The sequence below is a fragment of the Microtus pennsylvanicus genome, chromosome 1 (genome assembly GCF_037038515.1).
Source record: "Microtus pennsylvanicus isolate mMicPen1 chromosome 1, mMicPen1.hap1, whole genome shotgun sequence".
Classification (NCBI taxonomy): Eukaryota; Metazoa; Chordata; class Mammalia; order Rodentia; family Cricetidae; genus Microtus; species Microtus pennsylvanicus.
In genome coordinates this window covers 38,362,845-38,381,147 of record NC_134579.1, presented here as the reverse complement: position 1 = coordinate 38,381,147, position 18,303 = coordinate 38,362,845, and the positions used below count along the sequence as shown (strand labels likewise).

Genomic DNA, 18,303 nt, shown 5'->3' with positions numbered 1-18,303 from the left:
ATTGCCTTAGAAATGGCATGTTAGACTCTCCTGTGCTGAATGACGGCTACAGATGACCTGAAGTCAATCACATGGAGGGAACTGCTGGAGAAAATTTAACTCTCCAAAGTTACCCCAGGGAGAAATGATAAGTTCCTCCCCCCTCCTCTTTTTCCTTTCTAATTACAAAACCCTTACGTTTTGGCTCTGGAATTGCAACATGTTTTTAGAGAAGAAAAAATACAAAAAAGAAAAATAAATTAAAATCCCAGTGTTGTACAAGAAACAGAGCCAGTCAGCAGTGTCTAGGAACAGGGCCACTGGAATCCTCTCACTTTATGAGTCAGAGGCACTGTCCCAGGGTGCAGGAGATTGTCTCTCCCTTTGAGGATCGGACATTTTTAGAAACAACAAGGAGAAACAGTTCAGGGACAGGCTTTGCAGTGGGACCTACAAGGTCATACTGACTCTGCTGTTTCCAAGCTGTGTGGCACTAGGCAAATTGCTTTGCTTAATTGAGTGGATGCTCTGTTTTCTTCTTGATTAAGTTGGGATATGAGGAACAGAGAGGTAACAGGACCAGTGCCTCCTTTGCTAGATAACTTAGAGCATGGGTTTCTTTCTTTCTTTCTTTCTTTCTTTCTTTCTTTCTTTCTTTCTTTCTTTCTTTCTTTCTTTCTTATTTTCTTATTTTCTTTCTTTCTTTCTTTTCCTTCCTTCCTTTCTCTTTCCTTCCTTCCTTCTTTCCTTTCTTCCTTGCTTTCTTCCTTCCTTCTTTCCTTTCTTCCTTTTTCCTTTTTGTGAGATGAGTTTTTTTGTGTGTGTGTGTGTAGCCCTAGCTATCTAGAACTTGCTTTGTAGACCAGGCTGGCCTTGAACTCAGAGATCCACCACCCTCTGTCCCCTGAGTGCTGGGACACTCAGGTGTGCACTGCCACACCTGGCCTTAAAGCATCTAATCGGGTAACTGTGAATGATGGGATTGCTCTTTCTTTTCTCTTGGATGACTGTGAGTTACTTATTTGCTTGATGAAAGGGTGCTTAATTGCCATGTTTGGGTATACTGGCCTCTATATGCTAACTTTGTGAGGGCCAAGGGAATTCCTAACGCTCTAAGAGAAATAGAGAAGTTTACAAGGTGGCAAGTCCGAGTGTCTTACATAAACTCAGTAGTCCCAGAGATAGTAAGTTGTACTTGAACATCAACATGTATCTTTGAATTGTTGAAATTGGTTCCCTATTGATAGTATGAATGCAAATGATGAGAGTAAATCTGCCTAATCTCAGACGACTAGTGATGATAAAGATGAGACAGACTGTCAGCTCAGAAACTGATGAACTAAAATATCTAAGTGCCTTGGTTATAAAGTTCATCACTCACCATTGGCCAGGCCTCTGAAACAAAATACTGAGACATGAAAATTCAAAGAGAAGGAAAAGACAATTTCAATATATTCAGGACTTTAGTTTTGATAGGAATAAAAGCAATACAGGGAACTAGAGAAGGAGGGAGGGATGGTGGAAGGAAAAGAGGGAGAGACAGAGAGGGGAAAAGAGTGCAAGAGCCCGAGAGTGTGAATAACTGTAGCATTTCTGCTGTTGGGATTGCTCTATTATGAAGAACCGAGAGCATGGATAACTGTACCATTTCTGCTGTTGGGATTGCTCTATTATGAAGAACCGAGAGCATGGATAACTGTAGCATTTCTGCTGTTGTGATTGCTCTAATAGAAGAACCGAGAGCATGGATAACTGTAGCATTTCTGCTGTTGTGATTGCTCTATTATGAAGAACCGAGAGCATGGATAACTGTAGCATTTCTGCTGTTGGGATTGCTCTAATAGAAGAACCGAGAGCATGGGTAACTGTACCATTTCTGCTGTTGGGATTGCTCTAATAGAAGAACCGAGAGCATGGGTAACTGTACCATTTCTGCTGTTGGGATTGCTCTAATAGAAGAACCGAGAGCATGGATAACTGTAGCATTTCTGCTGTTGGGATTGCTCTAATAGAAGAACCGAGAGCATTGGATAACTGTAGCATTTCTGCTGTTGGGATTGCTCTAATAGAAGAACCGAGAGCATGGATAACTGTACCATTTCTGCTGTTGGGATTGCTCTAATAGAAGAACCGAGAGCATGGGTAACTGTACCATTTCTGCTGTTGGGATTGCTCTAATAGAAGAACCGAGAGCATGGATAACTGTAGCATTTCTGCTGTTGTGATTGCTCTATTATGAAGAACCGAGAGCATGGATAACTGTAGCATTTCTGCTGTTGGGATTGCTCTATTATGAAGAACCGAGAGCATGGATAACTGTAGCATTTCTGCTGTTGGGATTGCTCTAATAGAAGAACCGAGAGCATGGATAACTGTAGCATTTCTGCTGTTGTGATTGCTCTATTATGAAGAACCGAGAGCATGGATAACTGTAGCATTTCTGCTGTTGGGATTGCTCTAATAGAAGAACCGAGAGCATGGGTAACTGTACCATTTCTGCTGTTGGGATTGCTCTAATAGAAGAACCGAGAGCATGGGTAACTGTACCATTTCTGCTGTTGGGATTGCTCTAATAGAAGAACCGAGAGCATGGATAACTGTAGCATTTCTGCTGTTGGGATTGCTCTAATAGAAGAACCGAGAGCATTGGATAACTGTAGCATTTCTGCTGTTGGGATTGCTCTAATAGAAGAACCGAGAGCATGGATAACTGTACCATTTCTGCTGTTGGGATTGCTCTATTATGAAGAACCGAGAGCATGGATAACTGTAGCATTTCTGCTGTTGGGATTGCTCTAATAGAAGAACCGAGAGCATGGATAACTGGTAGCATTTCTGTTGTTGTGATTGCTCTATTATGAAGAACTGAGAGCATGGATAACTGTAGCATTTCTGCTGTTGGGATTGCTCTATTATGAAGAACCGAGAGCATGGATAACTGTAGCATTTCTGCTGTTGGGATTGCTCTAATAGAAGAACCGAGAGCATGGATAACTGGTAGCATTTCTGCTGTTGTGATTGCTCTATTATGAAGAACTGAGAGCATGGGTAACTGTACCATTTCTGCTGTTGTGATTGCTCTATTATGAAGAACCGAGAGCATGGATAACTGTAGCTTTTCTGCTGTTGGGATTGCTCTATTATGAAGAACCGAGAGCATTGATAACTGTACCATTTCTGCTGTTGTGATTGCTCTATTATGAAGAACTGAGAACATGGGTAACTGTACCATTTCTGCTGTTGAGATTGCTCTATTATGAAGAACCGAGAGCATGGGTAACTGTACCATTTCTGCTGTTGGGATTATTTTACTATGAAGAACTGATGTCCAGACCAAGGCATCTCATCGTGTTGTTTCCCTAGAGATTTAGCATCCTGGCATGGTTCCTTACTCATGGCTTGTTAAAGCAATACCCACTCAGCGTATATTACACAATAACAAGCAATACTGCTAACACCTTATTGCAGCAGATCTTAAAATAATGAAGTGGGAAGTGATTGCCAAACTGTCGTCAAACTCTTCTATAGAATACTAAAACCCCAGAGTTATTTTAAAGTAGAAGAGACTCAAGATCAAATACTAATTAAATGCCCTTTTATGTCCCTTGTAGCAATTATTTAAAATTCACTTTAGCAAGTGTGGACAAGAAGAGATACAAATTTTATATAACATGTTAGTTATTTTTTATTTTATTTTAATTCCTTTTGTGTCGTGTGTGTGTGTGTGTGTGTGTGTGTGTGTGTGTGTGTGTGTGTGTCATAGGCTGCATGTAAAGGTCAGAGGACAATTTGTGGAAGTTCATTTTCTCTTTCCACCATGTGGGTCTTGGAGACTGAACTCAGGTACTTGGGCATGGTGCCAGGGGCTTTTACTCTCTGAGCCGTCTCTCTGTTTCAACAGTTATTAATTCCCACCCATAAAAAGTATCATTTTTATTTTTTTTTTTGAGACAGGGTTTCTCTGTGTAGTTTTCAAGTCTGTCCTGGAACTAGCTCTTGTAGACTAGGCTGGCCTCAAACTCACAGGGATCTATCTGCTTCTGCTTCCAGAGTTCTGGGATTAAAGGTGATTACCACCACCGCTGGCTAAAGAAATGCAATTTTTAAAAATCAGTTCTTGTGAAAGTCCCCTTTGGCAGGTGATTAAACATCACTTGGTAAATATATAGAATTTTCAAAACTCTTTAAACTATAACTTAGTCATTATTTTTCTCTTTTCACTTACCCTTGGCCTTGTCTGCCTTCCTGTTACAGTTGCTAATTCCCTCTGCATTCTAAGAAAGAAAAATACTCTTGCTCTATCTTGGAAGAAGACACACCTACTTGAAAGTCTATCTTATGTTGACTGGCTCTCCATAAATGTCACAAGCCATTCCCAGGAGCTATGTGTGCCATCCAGTCAGCATTCTGAATAAATAGCTCTGGCAACCCATGGTCTGGCAGCATTGCTACTTACAATACATTGTAAGATGAAGATAAATAAACCAGAGCACATAGATGGTTAAGTGGTTTGCATTGGGCCCCAGGGAGTCAAGGTGGTTTAGGGATTAAAATACTGAAGACTATCTGGGAAGGTGAATTCTCGAGTCACACACATACCACTGTCATAGCTTCAACTCTGGTGACATCACACTTAGCGAGAGGATTATTTTGCTTTCCTGCAAATGTCATAAGTTTTACAAAGCAAGTACCCTTTACCTGGCGTGCCAAGGATTCCCCCCCCCCCCCATCCTAATTGATCTCTATCCCCCAAAGGGTTATGAATTACGCAAGCATCTCAAGTCTTAACAAGTCATCTCCCCACAGCTGTGCAGTGGAAATGTTCAACAAGGCATTCACTTCAGTCTAGGCAAGACCTTGGCTGCTCCCTGGGGAGATCCAGAAGGAGGGGAGTGCTTCTGGGCTATCTTGGTTGGAGACGCTTGGCTAGCCTATTTTTTGTCTTTTCTCTTCCAGCTCCCTTGCAGCAGGGGTAGGCCTCGTCATGGCACCTTTCCTACCCTCTCGGCCAGTTTCTCATTGATCATCAGCTGCTGGCGTTTGTTTATTACTGAATTGAGCATTTAGATTTAGTCTTGGCTGGTGGTGGCCTTGGAAAGAACATTTTCTAAGACTGTGTTGGTTTTCTTTCAAATAAACTTCTGCAAGCCTGGACATTTCTGGCATTGCTGAGAAGTGAATGATTTATTCTTAGAGGCTTAAATTAGGTTCAAAAAAAAGAGAGAGAGAAAAGAAAACTAACAATGCAAAGGACATTCTAGCCACTGGTTACAACAGATTCTTAACTCTGCTCAGAAAAATCTTAACTCTTAAGATCCCCTCGGGTCGCTGATGTCTTTTCCAGACAATCAGCAAACTGGCTCCCCCTACTGGTAAGCAACTCCCCCATCTACTCATAGGGCCATGAAGGGTTATAATAAAGGGAACTAGGACCCTGGGTCTGTCATTTTTAAAGTAGGGGCTGAGGATACAATAGTGTATTTTGCTGAAGACCCATTTTCTTGTCTCACTCTTTCAACCTCAACAATTTTGGTCACAAATTCTTAGCTCCACTAGTGTCCCTCTTTCTTAACTTCTTGGCCTTATTTTATGTCTGGTCAAACAAACAAACACAAACCAAAACCCCAAAACCAAAGGCAACCACACATTTGGGTTGATATTGTTAGCATTATGACTCTAGACTTTAAGATTGGGCAAACACAAAATAGCTATGTATATAAAAATATAGCAATGTACAGTTGACATTTTGAATTTATGAAGCAAATTTAGATTTACTATTAGAGGGTATAAGCTAATGGGAGGAATAGAAAATTAAAGGGATAGTGGCTGGCAAATGTGTTTCAGCTATCCCATCCACATGTTCTTTGCTTAGTTCTTGAAGATTTGAGGTCATCTCAGAGAACCGAAGGCAGTGAGACTTAACCCCTCTGTGGTCAGGGAGGAAAAGCTCCGCATAAACCAGCAATAATTAGCTCAATTATTCACTGACACACATTTTCACAAAAAACAGCTGTTTTATCTAATTAACAGAAGGGACCGGAGAAGCTCCTCAACAAATTGGATACATGCTATTGCCTGGAGAAGCCAAAAGCGGACACCCACACCCAGGCCTATTTAGTTAGAGCCCACGACATGATTAATCGTAGTCTCTGCACTTCAATGACCCAATGCCTAAATACCCTGTGCCAACACATCAATGGGGTGCGCAGGAGAGGCACTCTTCAGAAAAGACTTAAAGGAATGTTTGTACAATGTTTAAACTTTGACCGCGTAGATTTTTTAACATACAATAAATCAGTTTCAGAAGATAATTGCTGTGTCAAAGGCAGGCAAACAGTTGGCAGGCATGCTCAGAGTTAACTGAAGAGGCAAGTGGAGTAATATCTGTCCACTGATTCAGTGTGAAGTGTTTCTAGTAAGTGACATAAGAATGTTCTTTTCTATCTTCATAGTATTGTTTGGTGGGGTAACTTTATGCGTTACTAATAATTGTATTATCTCAGCAGAGAAAATTTTGATGCCTTGACACCCATTAAGTTACTACCCTGGGTCAGTGTTAAGTCTAAAGTGAGGTCAAACCAGGCTCTTTCCCCAGTTGAAGGAAAAGGTAAGCAAGAGTTTAAAGGCTTCTAAGTCTTCTCTGTGTGCCCAGACCTCAAATGACACTATACCTAAAGAATACTAGTATAGACAGTTCATCTCCAGAGGGACTGGACAGACAGCCACAGATATCTGTAGTTCAGTTCTCCAAACTGCTCTGGAGCTTCCCCCTCTTCCACACCACAAGTGTGAACGCTTGGGGCTGTGCCTTTCTCTCACTACACTCTTGGCTCCTGGATTTCTTCCTTCTGTCTCCACACACCTCAGGCCTGTACCCTCCTGTCACTGTGGATCCACCGTTTCTCTGATTGGTTGTTGTGTGCATTTGCCTTTCCTCTCCTTAAAGAACTGGGGAAGGACAGAATCAACGGATAACACATTGTCTTTTGGGAGGGAACAGTATAAAGAATATTATTTCAAATAAGTATTATTGCAAATAATTACTCAGTGTTCTTTTTCCATGTAAATATTGAAACTAACTTTTAAGCATGTTACAGAAATATAATTCTAGAGCACAGGTAAAAGTAGGAAAAATTACCCAGTTCTTCAGACAAGGTGATTTACCAGCCATCCATGAGGTTATGAGGTTATGAGATCATACATTCCATAAGATAAGAGGAAACCCTAAGCTTGATACATTCGGAATTTGAGTACTTCTATGTCCCTAAGACTACATACGGGTCTTTCATAGGAGCTGAAAGTAATGAATATTTTCTGTTTAACTTTTTTCCCCTATTCACTTACTCCCAAACTCAACACAGAATTACCAACCAGCTAGTATATTTCAGATTCTGCCATGGAAAATGGCAATGAAGTTTCCTGTGATGTTAATAATCAGTAATCTCAAAGATGTTTGTGCGGGTCATTTCATATCTCTTAGACACATTCTTTAGTAGAGCTATAGCTGTATCCTAAACTTCCCCCCAACTGAGAGCCCCATGCTAAGTTCTTACAGGCTACTCAGAACAGTTAGGGACACCCCAGATTCCCGTTGAGCGGGAAGAAGCACCAGTTATTCAAGATATAGAACTGGCTAGGGAGTTTTGTCCCTTTGTGCCCCAGCTTGCTATACTCATCTGGTGTCCTTGTGAATGACATCAATGTTTCTGACCTTTTCCATCTCTAACATGAACTTTTAGTTGAAATTAGGCTCAAAGTCCCTTCCAGGAATTTTATTTGTATTGTCTGAGTTCTTTACTAACCTTCCAGAAGTTTGAACTTACTGGAAAAATAAAAGTTCCCCAAAACTCACCTCAAGTAATTTGCTGGAGGCCCAAAGTAATTCTTGATGACTTTTCATCCATGCATATAAGTTAAAGTTTAGAAAACTATAAAACTTTCTGACTTGATGGAGTCAACATTTATAGTCTGTTTAAAAGAAGTATGAGGAGACTTGCAGCAATGAGAAAAACCCCAAGAATGAATGCCATCCTCTGTAACGGTGCAGGACACCCCTTCTATGGGAGAAGCAATGCCAGTGGCAGCCAGGGATGGTTGACTATAGCTGCAGCAGGAGGCTGGCTGCGTTTTCCAGGAAGAACAGGGGAAGCAAGTGTCTTATAAAAGCTCCTCAAGTGGCTTCACAGGGGTGGGGGGGCTCCTGCCAATTGAGCTAGCGGTATTGGATAGTATTTTAGGTGATGACACTGTGATTAGTTTGGGGGAGTGGGTTTGTTTTACTTACTTCAGTTTGATCTGATGCAGCATCAACGGCTTCCTGGACTGGGGTACACAGGGCTTCCAGACTGGAGATATTCCAGACTCCAGGGACCCCTTTCATTTTTCATACAGGGCCTCCGCCCTTAGACGACAGAGTTACTGAAGCCACGCTGCAGCCTCTGACCCAAAGGTTCCCTCTTGGTACTGAAGTGTGGCTAACTCCCCTACCTTTCAGTCATCTTCATCTCTCCACAAAGGGAAGGGGACCAGCAAAGCTCTGCTTTAGGACTGTGGGGTGCAAACTGCAGTTAATTCGAAAATCTTAAGATAGTTTATTAATTTCATTATGATGATGAATATGATTATGTCCTTAGTATTTGATAACGACCTGTGAGCAGCCTCCCTACCCCCCCACCACGAGCCCCCCGCAACTAGACGCCTTACGTATCAAAAGATACCCATTAGCACAATGCTAAGAGGAAGATTCTCTACATTCCAGAGACATTCACTGTCCTCTTAACTCTTCCCATCTTCTACTCTACTCAACAGAACAGTTCATTTTGTAAGGCTGCTCCCAAACCTCAGGATCGGTCTGTACTTTCTTTAAATTATGTACACAAGGGGACGTGGAAGGACATACTAAGATATGTTTCTCCAGAGTCACTTGGAGAAGCAGAGACTGGAAGTCTTCGTCATTCTTTAAGCTGCCGTACTAAAGAGGAGTAATTGATACCCCTAACTTGAAAACATTCACTTAACACTGTCGCCTTCAGGTTTTGAAGGTGCCCCCAACATAAGATGAAAACGTGGTGTTTCATATGCACAATACAGCTTGAAAAAAATAGAACTGGCAAAATCCCTGTGAGTCTGAAGTGGGTACACCTGAAGTCACTTCAGGTTTTAGAGCCACGCTGCTGTCTTCTGGAGGAGAAGGAAGACTCAGGAGGAAGGTAGTAGAGATCTTCTTACATTCTGAGTGGCAGTGCTCTTACCGACTAGGAAAGAAATTCAAAGAGAAGCTCAAGAGCAGACGCTTCTGCTCTTCTTCAGCCTCCATAATTCTGCATAAATAAGAGGTCGTGTTTGAAAGCAGATGGGGACCATTCTCTTCTCTTAGTGAATGTCTAATGATTCTCGCAGCTTCCCTCTCAGTTTTGGTTGATTTTACTTTCCCGACCTTTATTCTTTTCTTTATAAATAAAAATAAAGTAACATATGCCTTCTGATCATGCAGCTACTTTATTTATTCATAAATAGGAAAAGAAATCTAAAACGTGCATTTCTCCAAGTGGGGCAGGCATTCAGAATCTGAAGGGCACACTTTGGGTGTCTCTGATGGATGAACACCCCCTCTTGTTTACTTTTAGGGAGTTATCAGTAGCCTGCTGCAGTGACGTGGGCTGGGTATGACCACACACAGGAAGAAGAGGCTTGGGTTGTCCTTTGACTTTCTGTGCAGAAGGGGTGATATTAGGATAGCTAAATAATATCTCGCCACTGATTTTTCTAAAGTCATAATAGGTAATGTGCCGTTGTACTCAGTACGTACCCTATGGAAAGACTCCTTTTGACTGTTGATGCCCCCTGGGAGGTTTACAGCATGAACAGTCCAAGATGCTCTTACTACTTAGTTAAGGGGGTCAAACCTCACAGCACACAGGGAAGGCAGTTACTGTTGAACTGTTTTTTTTTTTTTTTTTTTTTTTTTTTTTTTTTTGTTCTTAACTGGTCTGCCCAGACTGTCAGGGGAGAGCAGAAGCAAACCTTCAGAGAATAATTAAAGCCCTCAAATACAGCTTTAACAGAGGTCTGTCATCCAAGGGTTTGCCCCTTAGAGCAGTTAACTTTGATGAGGGAGAGCAGTGGAGTAAAGGAATATCTTTTTACCCTGATGGTGCTGGGCACCCTAAAGGAGGAATTAACTTGAGTGTACCAAATACTTGGTTTGGCTTTGTCTCATACCTTTGTCTTGACATGGTTGATTGCTCATGTTAGATATAAAGCAAGTGTATTGCACTGTGGCTAGAGATAAAGGTATTTTAATATGCACAGGTCACATATTATCTTGGCCAAGAGTAATTTTATATCATTATCTTAAAGGATACACTCTGCAGTATTTTTCCACTTGGAAAAAAAAAACCCTGTAACATGACAGAATGCTCCACATGTAACTACTTCACTGGAAGAGTGGTATTGACGCCCTTCTATCTGAAACAGTTTTTAAATCATTTTTGTTATTTCCTTTGATATCTGAAAGCTAAGGAGAATGTTTAGAAAGACCCCAAGTCTTGTGTTTCTTTAATAGGGAGGTGTTTTACATATGTACTGAAATTTCCTTTCCATGTGAAACAACATACAACGAACAGGCATGAAAGTGTAAACAGTTCTCTCCCTTTAAGAACCTTAAGGGCTGAAATAGTGGGTTGGTTTCCTGACTGGCAGCCCAGGCTTGTCTCCTCCAAGTGCAGCCTTCGGCAGTTCCCCAGATGGAACCCTTGAAGAGGGCTTTTCTCCACGTGACAGTATTTCATCCCACAAAACCCACAGAGTATGGTGGCAAACTTCATGGCCCAAGTTCTTACAGAAGTCACTGTCTCGTTTCTTTTTTCCTCTCACAGGTGCAGGGCACTCTGGAAGAAGAACAGATCAATCCCCACCCACCCACCCATCACCTCTGCCACCCACCCACCCATACACCCAAGGTCTTCTCCCTGCTGGAGAGCTCTGGGGGAGTCAGTCACTAACCAGGCAGATTTTCATTTGCTACAGGAGAGCAGAGGGAATGGGAAGGATGAAAAGCTCCATCTGACGTCTTCCTGGCGGGTCCCTCTATACATCAGTCTGTTGCCCAGGAAGAACGGTGTAATCTGGCTTGCATGCTTCTCTGAGAAGCATATTGAAACACTTTATGTTTTAGGTGTGTATAGCTGTCACGGAGTTCTCTCCTGTGCTTCCTTCGTCTCCACGCATGTCTCCTTTGGGGATGTTCTGGAAAGGTAGCCCTGCATTGGCTCCTCCTGCCCCAGCTTGTAAACTGGGATTTGTTCTTTCCTATCTACCAGCCACCTGATTACTGTCCCCAGGCAAAGGGCACCGGTTCACATCATTTTTTCCAAGCAGTTAAACCTGAAAAGATACTTCTTAAAGGACCCACGGAAGCTGTCTTGGGGGTTTGGAAAACCCCGCAAAATCGTCAGCAGACCTTTTGGCTGTGCTATTTTTAGAAAACTAATTGTGCTCCTTTAAAGTGCGTTTTTGACAACGGGACGGTTTTCCCTGCCTCTACTGATATGTGAAATATTTGCCATCAAAACCACAAGCATAACACCTTACAGAGATACATTTAACCTCAGCAACAGTCAGACAGACCAGGGAGGCAGGGGAGGGTGACTTAAAAAAAGAAAAGATTTTTGTAATAGAAAGGCTGTTGTTTCTGCCAAAAAGGAATTTTCATTTTACTGTTCAAACAGAAGTTTGTTTTCAAACCAGTTACTAGTTAAGAAACTCACTGTTCATCCCAGCATCCTTATGAATCAGCTCTCAGCCTGTTGACCAGAAGCGACTCACTCCGGGCAGCAACCTCCTGTAGGTCAGCTGCTCCTAGAAAGGTTATCTTACCTTGAGCTCCTAAGATCTGGGAGACAGGGATTCGGGCTCCCACGGAGAGGACCGAGGAAGGGCTCTGATCCTCTGCGCTCTGCGGGTAACTTGCACTTGGCTTTTATGGACAGGTGGGCGGAGCTGCTCCTCACAGTAGGTGGGCAGAGATTGAGCCCGGCGGCCGGCGGCGGGCCGGCTGCCCCCGTGGAGTCGGACACTTGTCTGGGGAGGGGCAGAGAGGGTAGAGACCGGAGCTTGCCGGAGTGGGGAGAGTCAGGGACGTGGGAGGGCGGAGACAGGAGTGGAAACAGAGGTGGGAAAAAAAAAGTAAAGAAAGGCAGAGACTACAGAAGGTTGGGGAGGAAATGAATGGATTTTGGGAACTGGGAGCCAAGTAGCGGTAGAGGAGAAGAGAGATGGGGATCTGATTCTGAAAGATGGGACAGGTACTAGATTGTTTTCCAGTTTTGCGTGATATTTTTGGCAGGGAGGGAAACCGTGAGCGACTGTCACTAATTAAGGTGTTTTCCCTGTGATCGAAAAGCCAAGTAACGGGCCAAGGAGAACTGAAGGGTTCCTTCCAAAGCGAGGCAGAGCGACGAAGATGGGGGTGGTGGTGGTGAGGACTCGACGTGCAGGCTGCGCCCAGACAGCGGTGGGAGGGGATGGGCCCCGGGAGCCCCAGGCGCCCTGCTCCTGGGAGCTGGCTGCTGCAGCCCGGCCCACCCCTCCTCACTCCTGCCAGGCTCCTTCCACAGAAAGTTCTTCTAAGTGTGCTGCATCCAGGCCGCTCCCGAGACTGGCGCAGCTGTGAGGTCCATCTGCAGAGACAGCTCCGCACCAGCCCGTTTCTTCAACATCTGCTTATGTAACATAGATGCCAGGGCTTGCTGTCCTCTGGTTATTTTCAGTATTTAAAAAACTCTCCGTAGCTAGCCATTGAAAAACGGTGTCATAGCTGTTTCTCCGCTTGTTGTAAGCATTAAGAGGATTTAACCAGCAAGTGCGAAGGGTCATGCTGAAGTTATTAAGAAATATATTCAGAGAAAGAAAAACAAGGTCCTTTCGCTGCTGAGCGGTGACTCACTTCCCAGCCCAAGTTCGATTTTTTTTTTTTTTTTTTTTTTTTTTTTTTTTTTTTTTGCCACGAAAGGAATCAAAGCGTCTTAAATAAGAACTTTAGACTTAGAGATGTTGATATGAGTACTCAGATGGATAGCCTGGGAGAACCCGCACACATATATGAGACCAGTGTTCACCCGGATTTCCAGGGGAAGGGTCTGTTCCTTGCGGTGCTGTTTTCTCTCTCACTGTCTAGTGAGCTTAAGCTAGCAACAGGTCGAGCCCCAGCTATGGTGTTTACAAACTCCTGCGCTCCTCAACGCGCAGCGCGGGGAGCTTAGGACTTGTGGTCCTGGGGACCTTTCCAGCAAATTACAGAGTGTTGGGCACTAAGTTCCCTCAGCCTCTTCTCACAGGAAGCTGCTGGACCGCTCACCTGGCCTGCAGTCTCCTTCCCCCAGGTGTGTAAACAAAACAAAATAAAAATGCCTTAGGACTTAACCATATGATTCTGTGGGGGCAAAAATCGTCTTTCCATTAAGAGCCACCGGCCTAGCTAAGGTCCATAGTGTAAGAAAGAATTTTCAAAGAATCTATTAAGAAAAAACCGGTGCGTGCCATTGGGATAATAATATTACCTGCCGCCACGTGTGCTAAGTTTACACTGGACTTAGTTTTTTTTTTTTTTTTTTTTTTAACAGTACTCCCATCTGTCTGCCTGGAGAGCTCAAAGCCTCAACAGATGATTCCCTTGGTAAGAATTCCAAGCTCAACCCAACTGGTTACACTTGGAAGTCAACAACTAGAATCTGATGTGATTCAGAGAAAGAGGACGATCAAGGATACACGAAATGGAAACACATTTAATTCTCATCAAGATGCAAATTTGACATCGAATCAGATATTTAATCAGATATATTCATCAAGTTTGTCGTACTGCTTCCTTGCCTCAAAATTTATGATTTTTTTTTGTTCCTGGACTTTCTATTCAGTTTTATTCAGAAAACTCTTTGGGTGCAACAAGCTATACTTACTGGTTTACTAGATGGCAAAACATAAATGCTCGATAAATGTCACCCGGATTAACTGAATAAATTATTCTAATGAGCACGGCTGTAAGGACAATGACCAGTAGTTGTGCATTTGATGAATTAATGAAGAATGAAAAAGCTAAAACTTTCACACAAACTCGTTTGTGCGTTTGGTGTTTGTTACCTCTTTTTACTTTTTTTAATTCAGTTTTTCTCCATAAATTTTGTATCTTTTAAGGCTGTGTTCAAATCTTTTTAGTAAAGTCTATGAAGCAAATAACCTTTGTTACCAGAACTGGGATTGAGACGATATTATCTGTTCTGGGGGCTGAGCCATGAAACCAAATATGATTTTAGAGGCATGGCGTCACTTCTTAAGAGTCTTTAACATCGTAAGAAAATGTATTCTGAGAAAACAAAACAAAGCAAAGCAAGAAAAGGACTAGAAGAGGGTCTGGGTGGTAAAATGAGTTAGCAAATATTCTCAGAGGATTATAGAAAATAATCCTTTAATGCCCCTCACACATTCCAGTTCCATCGCGTAGTTGTGAGAAGGAAGGTGGTGGGGGGACCACAAGAGGAGCACATAAGGTGCTATACAGCTGCAGACTGGAGTTTCCTTCCCCCCTTTCTGCCGTTACCCCATTATGTTGAACCTGAATATCCAGCCAACAGAGCAGAGGCGCTCTTTTCATTTTGTTTGGATGGTGCCAACCATTAGTTCATTTCTCCAGTTCGCACTTGCCCGAATCTGATTCAGTAGCAGATGCGGACAACAAGTTGTGAATCCAGGAATGGATTTCGGGGCAGACTCACAGAGTGCTTTTCCTAGAATCTCTCCAAAGGGACTGAGGCTTGAAATGGGACCCTTGGTGAAAGAAAAAGGATCTAACAGCAACAGGCTATTGTGTGTGGACGTACCAACAGCTACACATGATTACCATATCTGCAAGTCCTTGGTGAATGTAAATCTTTTCCAACGTGTTGTGTGTGAGGATAATTTATGATTAATCATATACATACATACAAACACACCTTAGGGATGGATATCTGGGAGTGTGAGGTATTTAAAGCAAAAGAAAATGGGAGTGTGGATTTGTTGTCACAGAGAGAGGTAAAAGCATGCAGTCCTGGCAACGGAGTAGTAGAGACTGCAAGGACAGGGCAGCATTTAGCTGAGCCTTAGCAAGTAGCATGGATAGAAGGCATTGAATAGTATTGCTTTCCATACAAGTGTGTGTGTGTGTGTCTGTGTGTGTGTGTGTGTGTGTGGTGTCTTCCGATCTGAAAAAGGCATACATATTCAGAACACAGTGAACTAGCTATCAGGATTTTGGAGCAGGGCTGTGTACTAGAACAAGGAGGTTAAGTAGTGTAAAGCGGTGATGAGATCAGTGGGTGGAAGGCCTTAAATGTTACATCATTTGTTTAATCTGCTTTGTAGACCATACAGAGTCACTGAAGACTTTTTGAAGAGTTGCTAGGGTTTTATTTTTCTTGAATACTGGTTATTTACTGTAACTTTACAGACGAATATATACCTATGTGTAGCCATGTGTCCTGAGACACTGCACACTTAGAGAGAAAACAACATACCTGTGTTTTGTAGCTATGGAGCCTTGAGCAAGGTGGCGGAAACAGTGGTTGCTCCAGCTCTATTATTGTGCCCTGTGTAGTTGCAAGAAGGAGGCGGAAAGGTGAGACTGCTCTGGGCCACAACCAGGACATGGTGCTTACATAAGCTTAATGCAAGGGTGTCTACTCCATGGGCCAGAGGAGCCCGGCTAAGTCATCCTCCAACATGTATGAGCTCCTTTACTTTTCCAGGATTTCTGGTTGGAAAACAACGGAATGCAGCTGTAAAAGCTGCATATCCACGCCCGTATTTTCACATAGCTGACTTTCAGTTATGTGCATAGATTTCCCTTGGTGAATTTCAAACTCCGACAACTCCTGTCACTCCTAAGTGCTTAAAATGCAGATTTTTGGTATAAGCTAGGATCGCAGACAGGTGTTTTTTACTGGAAACAAGTCTGTCTATTTGAAGTACAGAAATTTGCTTTCTATCAATCATGTCTGTGCTAAGCACTGACAAATGTGAATCTGGTCAGTAAGGCCCTTAAACTTTCAGCTTTCCTAGGTATTTAAGATAGGCTTTTATTTGCAAAGATCAGAAATGCATTTACTGCACAGAAGAAAAGCACACTTCTCATTTATTCCTCAAGGCTGCTGGATTTTATGAGTCACTATTTTCTTGTTGGCTCAGACAAGAGAGCTGACTGACATGGGAGATCCCACAGATGACCTCCTCAAGATCCCACCGGCTTTAAACAACCCCCGATAACAAGATAGAAAATCTGCGGCTCAGGTCTTGCCTTGGTCATGAGAATGTGGTAGTAGAGTTTTAACCATGTTTGAAAGTAGTTTCCATTAGTATAATATGAAGATGCTTAGCCACACACCCTTTAAGGTTTCTGTCGTGATTGATATGCATGCACACTTCGTACATCTGGTCTGTGGATACCCTGCAAACCGCTTGCCTATGATGTCAAGCAACATTCAATGACACACAGGTTGGATTTTAGGCATTGGCACAGGTTTATAATCCACCATCCTAAGGTTCACTACAAGGGGATGCATCCAAGCAGTAAACTTCATCTGTATTCAAGGCTCAGAATCCTCAAAGGTGAGGCTATGCCACCATCACATAACAAAGAGCACCGCCTTTCTGAATTTCACAGCTTGGCAGAAGTCTCCCAGACAAAACCGTTAGTTTTTTAACTCTTTTTCTTGGAGTCACATGGTACTTCTTCAGCTGAGGAACTATAATGGCACCCTATAGATGCCTGTGCTCTGAAAAGTCTCCCCACTGTGCCAGACGTACTTGAGAGCCAGATCAATCTGCCTTATGACTTAGGAAACTATTCTAATCTCACTGTAAATTCTTCCCTCGTCCAAGTGCTGTACTGTTTATTAATTTGATTAAGAAAATTGTATTGCTCCCCCTTTTGTGATAATTAGAGTTAAAACCAAGACCCCGCACATGTTATGCAAGCTGTCTACCACTGGGCTACAACCCTAATCCTGACTGCCATTTTTACTTCGGACTAAATTACAGCATAATAAACTACTAGAATTTTATTAAGGCCTTGGAACCTTTCTCTAGATCTTACCTTCTCTGTAACAAGTGTCTTCTGAAGTACTTACGACCTTTTCTGATTCTTCAATAACTTTCTGCATGGGAATTCTCCTGTGGGGCAGTGCACTGGGGGTACAGCAGTGTAGGTCAGGGATGCTGCTGCTGCTGTTCATCAAAAGCGAAAAGGTCAGAATCTTCCACGCAAAAAGGGCATAGAGCTCTGTTTTGCTATGTGCTGTCTTGGACTCTACTTAAAATATGAGAATTATTTTAATTATAGCCTAGACTTTCCTTAATGAATAATTTTAGTTTGTGTGTGTGTGTGCGCACGCACTATATCAATTAATTAATCCAATGGTTGTGGAAAAAAGGTAGATACCATGAAACCCTAGTTTTGCTTCTATTAGATTTTACAAAAGGAGTTGGAGTTACTTTCTTTTGGTTTCATCTTTTTTTAAAAAAAATTCATTTACCTCTGCATTATATTTTATTAGTTTATTGAGTTTTTAATTTAATTGGCCTTTTATTTGTACATCCTGTCAGAATTTCATTTTTATTTGATTGTCTGTGCTGGACTTGTTGCAGAGTTTCAGGTGGGTACTGGGATTTCGTCTGGTCAGTTAGAACACTGTTCAGGAAGAGAGGAGACCCTCCACTCCCTACTATCTCTGTGACTAGACCAGGAATATTCTTATTTGTGGGGACACTTCTGATGATATCTTTGCATAACTGAATACCAGTTTTGTCTTAATTTGTATATTTTTCCTTTTCTTTCTTTTAAAGACGATAACATTCCTAACTGGCACAGTTACGGAGAACACAAACTCCTTGAAACCCAGAAACTGTGGAAGTCAAAACATTGGCACAACATCAACAGTAATAATACATATTTGGTGACTTGTTTCCTTTTGAACCTCTGCACGGTACACATTTAAAAAAATTCTGGAATGTGGTGTTCTTTATTCTATGAATGGAAAACAAAATATAGGCATATGTCTAAAAATAGTAAAGAGTGAGTATTTGAGACATCCTTTTTAGTTCTTAATATGGGCATTTTTGGTGGTCTGGAAATTGAAATGAGGGGTCATAATTTTAAAAGATGAAACCATTGTGAGTGGGTTTACTAATAAAGTAAAAGTTTCTCCTTTTATAATGTTAGTAATAAGCAAGAATTTAGGGGCTGAAGAGGAGAAGAGGGACCTAGCCTGCTATAATGAGTGCTTCATTGAGATG

The 18,303-nt window shown here is 42.2% G+C and overlaps 1 protein-coding gene across 1 annotated transcript in view; it reads right to left on the bottom strand.

The window, feature by feature from the left end:
• Col8a1 (collagen type VIII alpha 1 chain) overlaps nucleotides 1-12,703 on the bottom strand; it is a 128,037-nt gene extending 115,334 nt beyond the window's left edge. Inside the window, exon 1 of the mRNA XM_075961831.1 lies at nucleotides 11,857-12,703. The gene's annotated coding sequence lies outside the window, so the exon portion shown is untranslated. The remainder of the gene's footprint in view (nucleotides 1-11,856) is intronic.
• Between the last annotated feature and the right edge of the window lie 5,600 nt (nucleotides 12,704-18,303).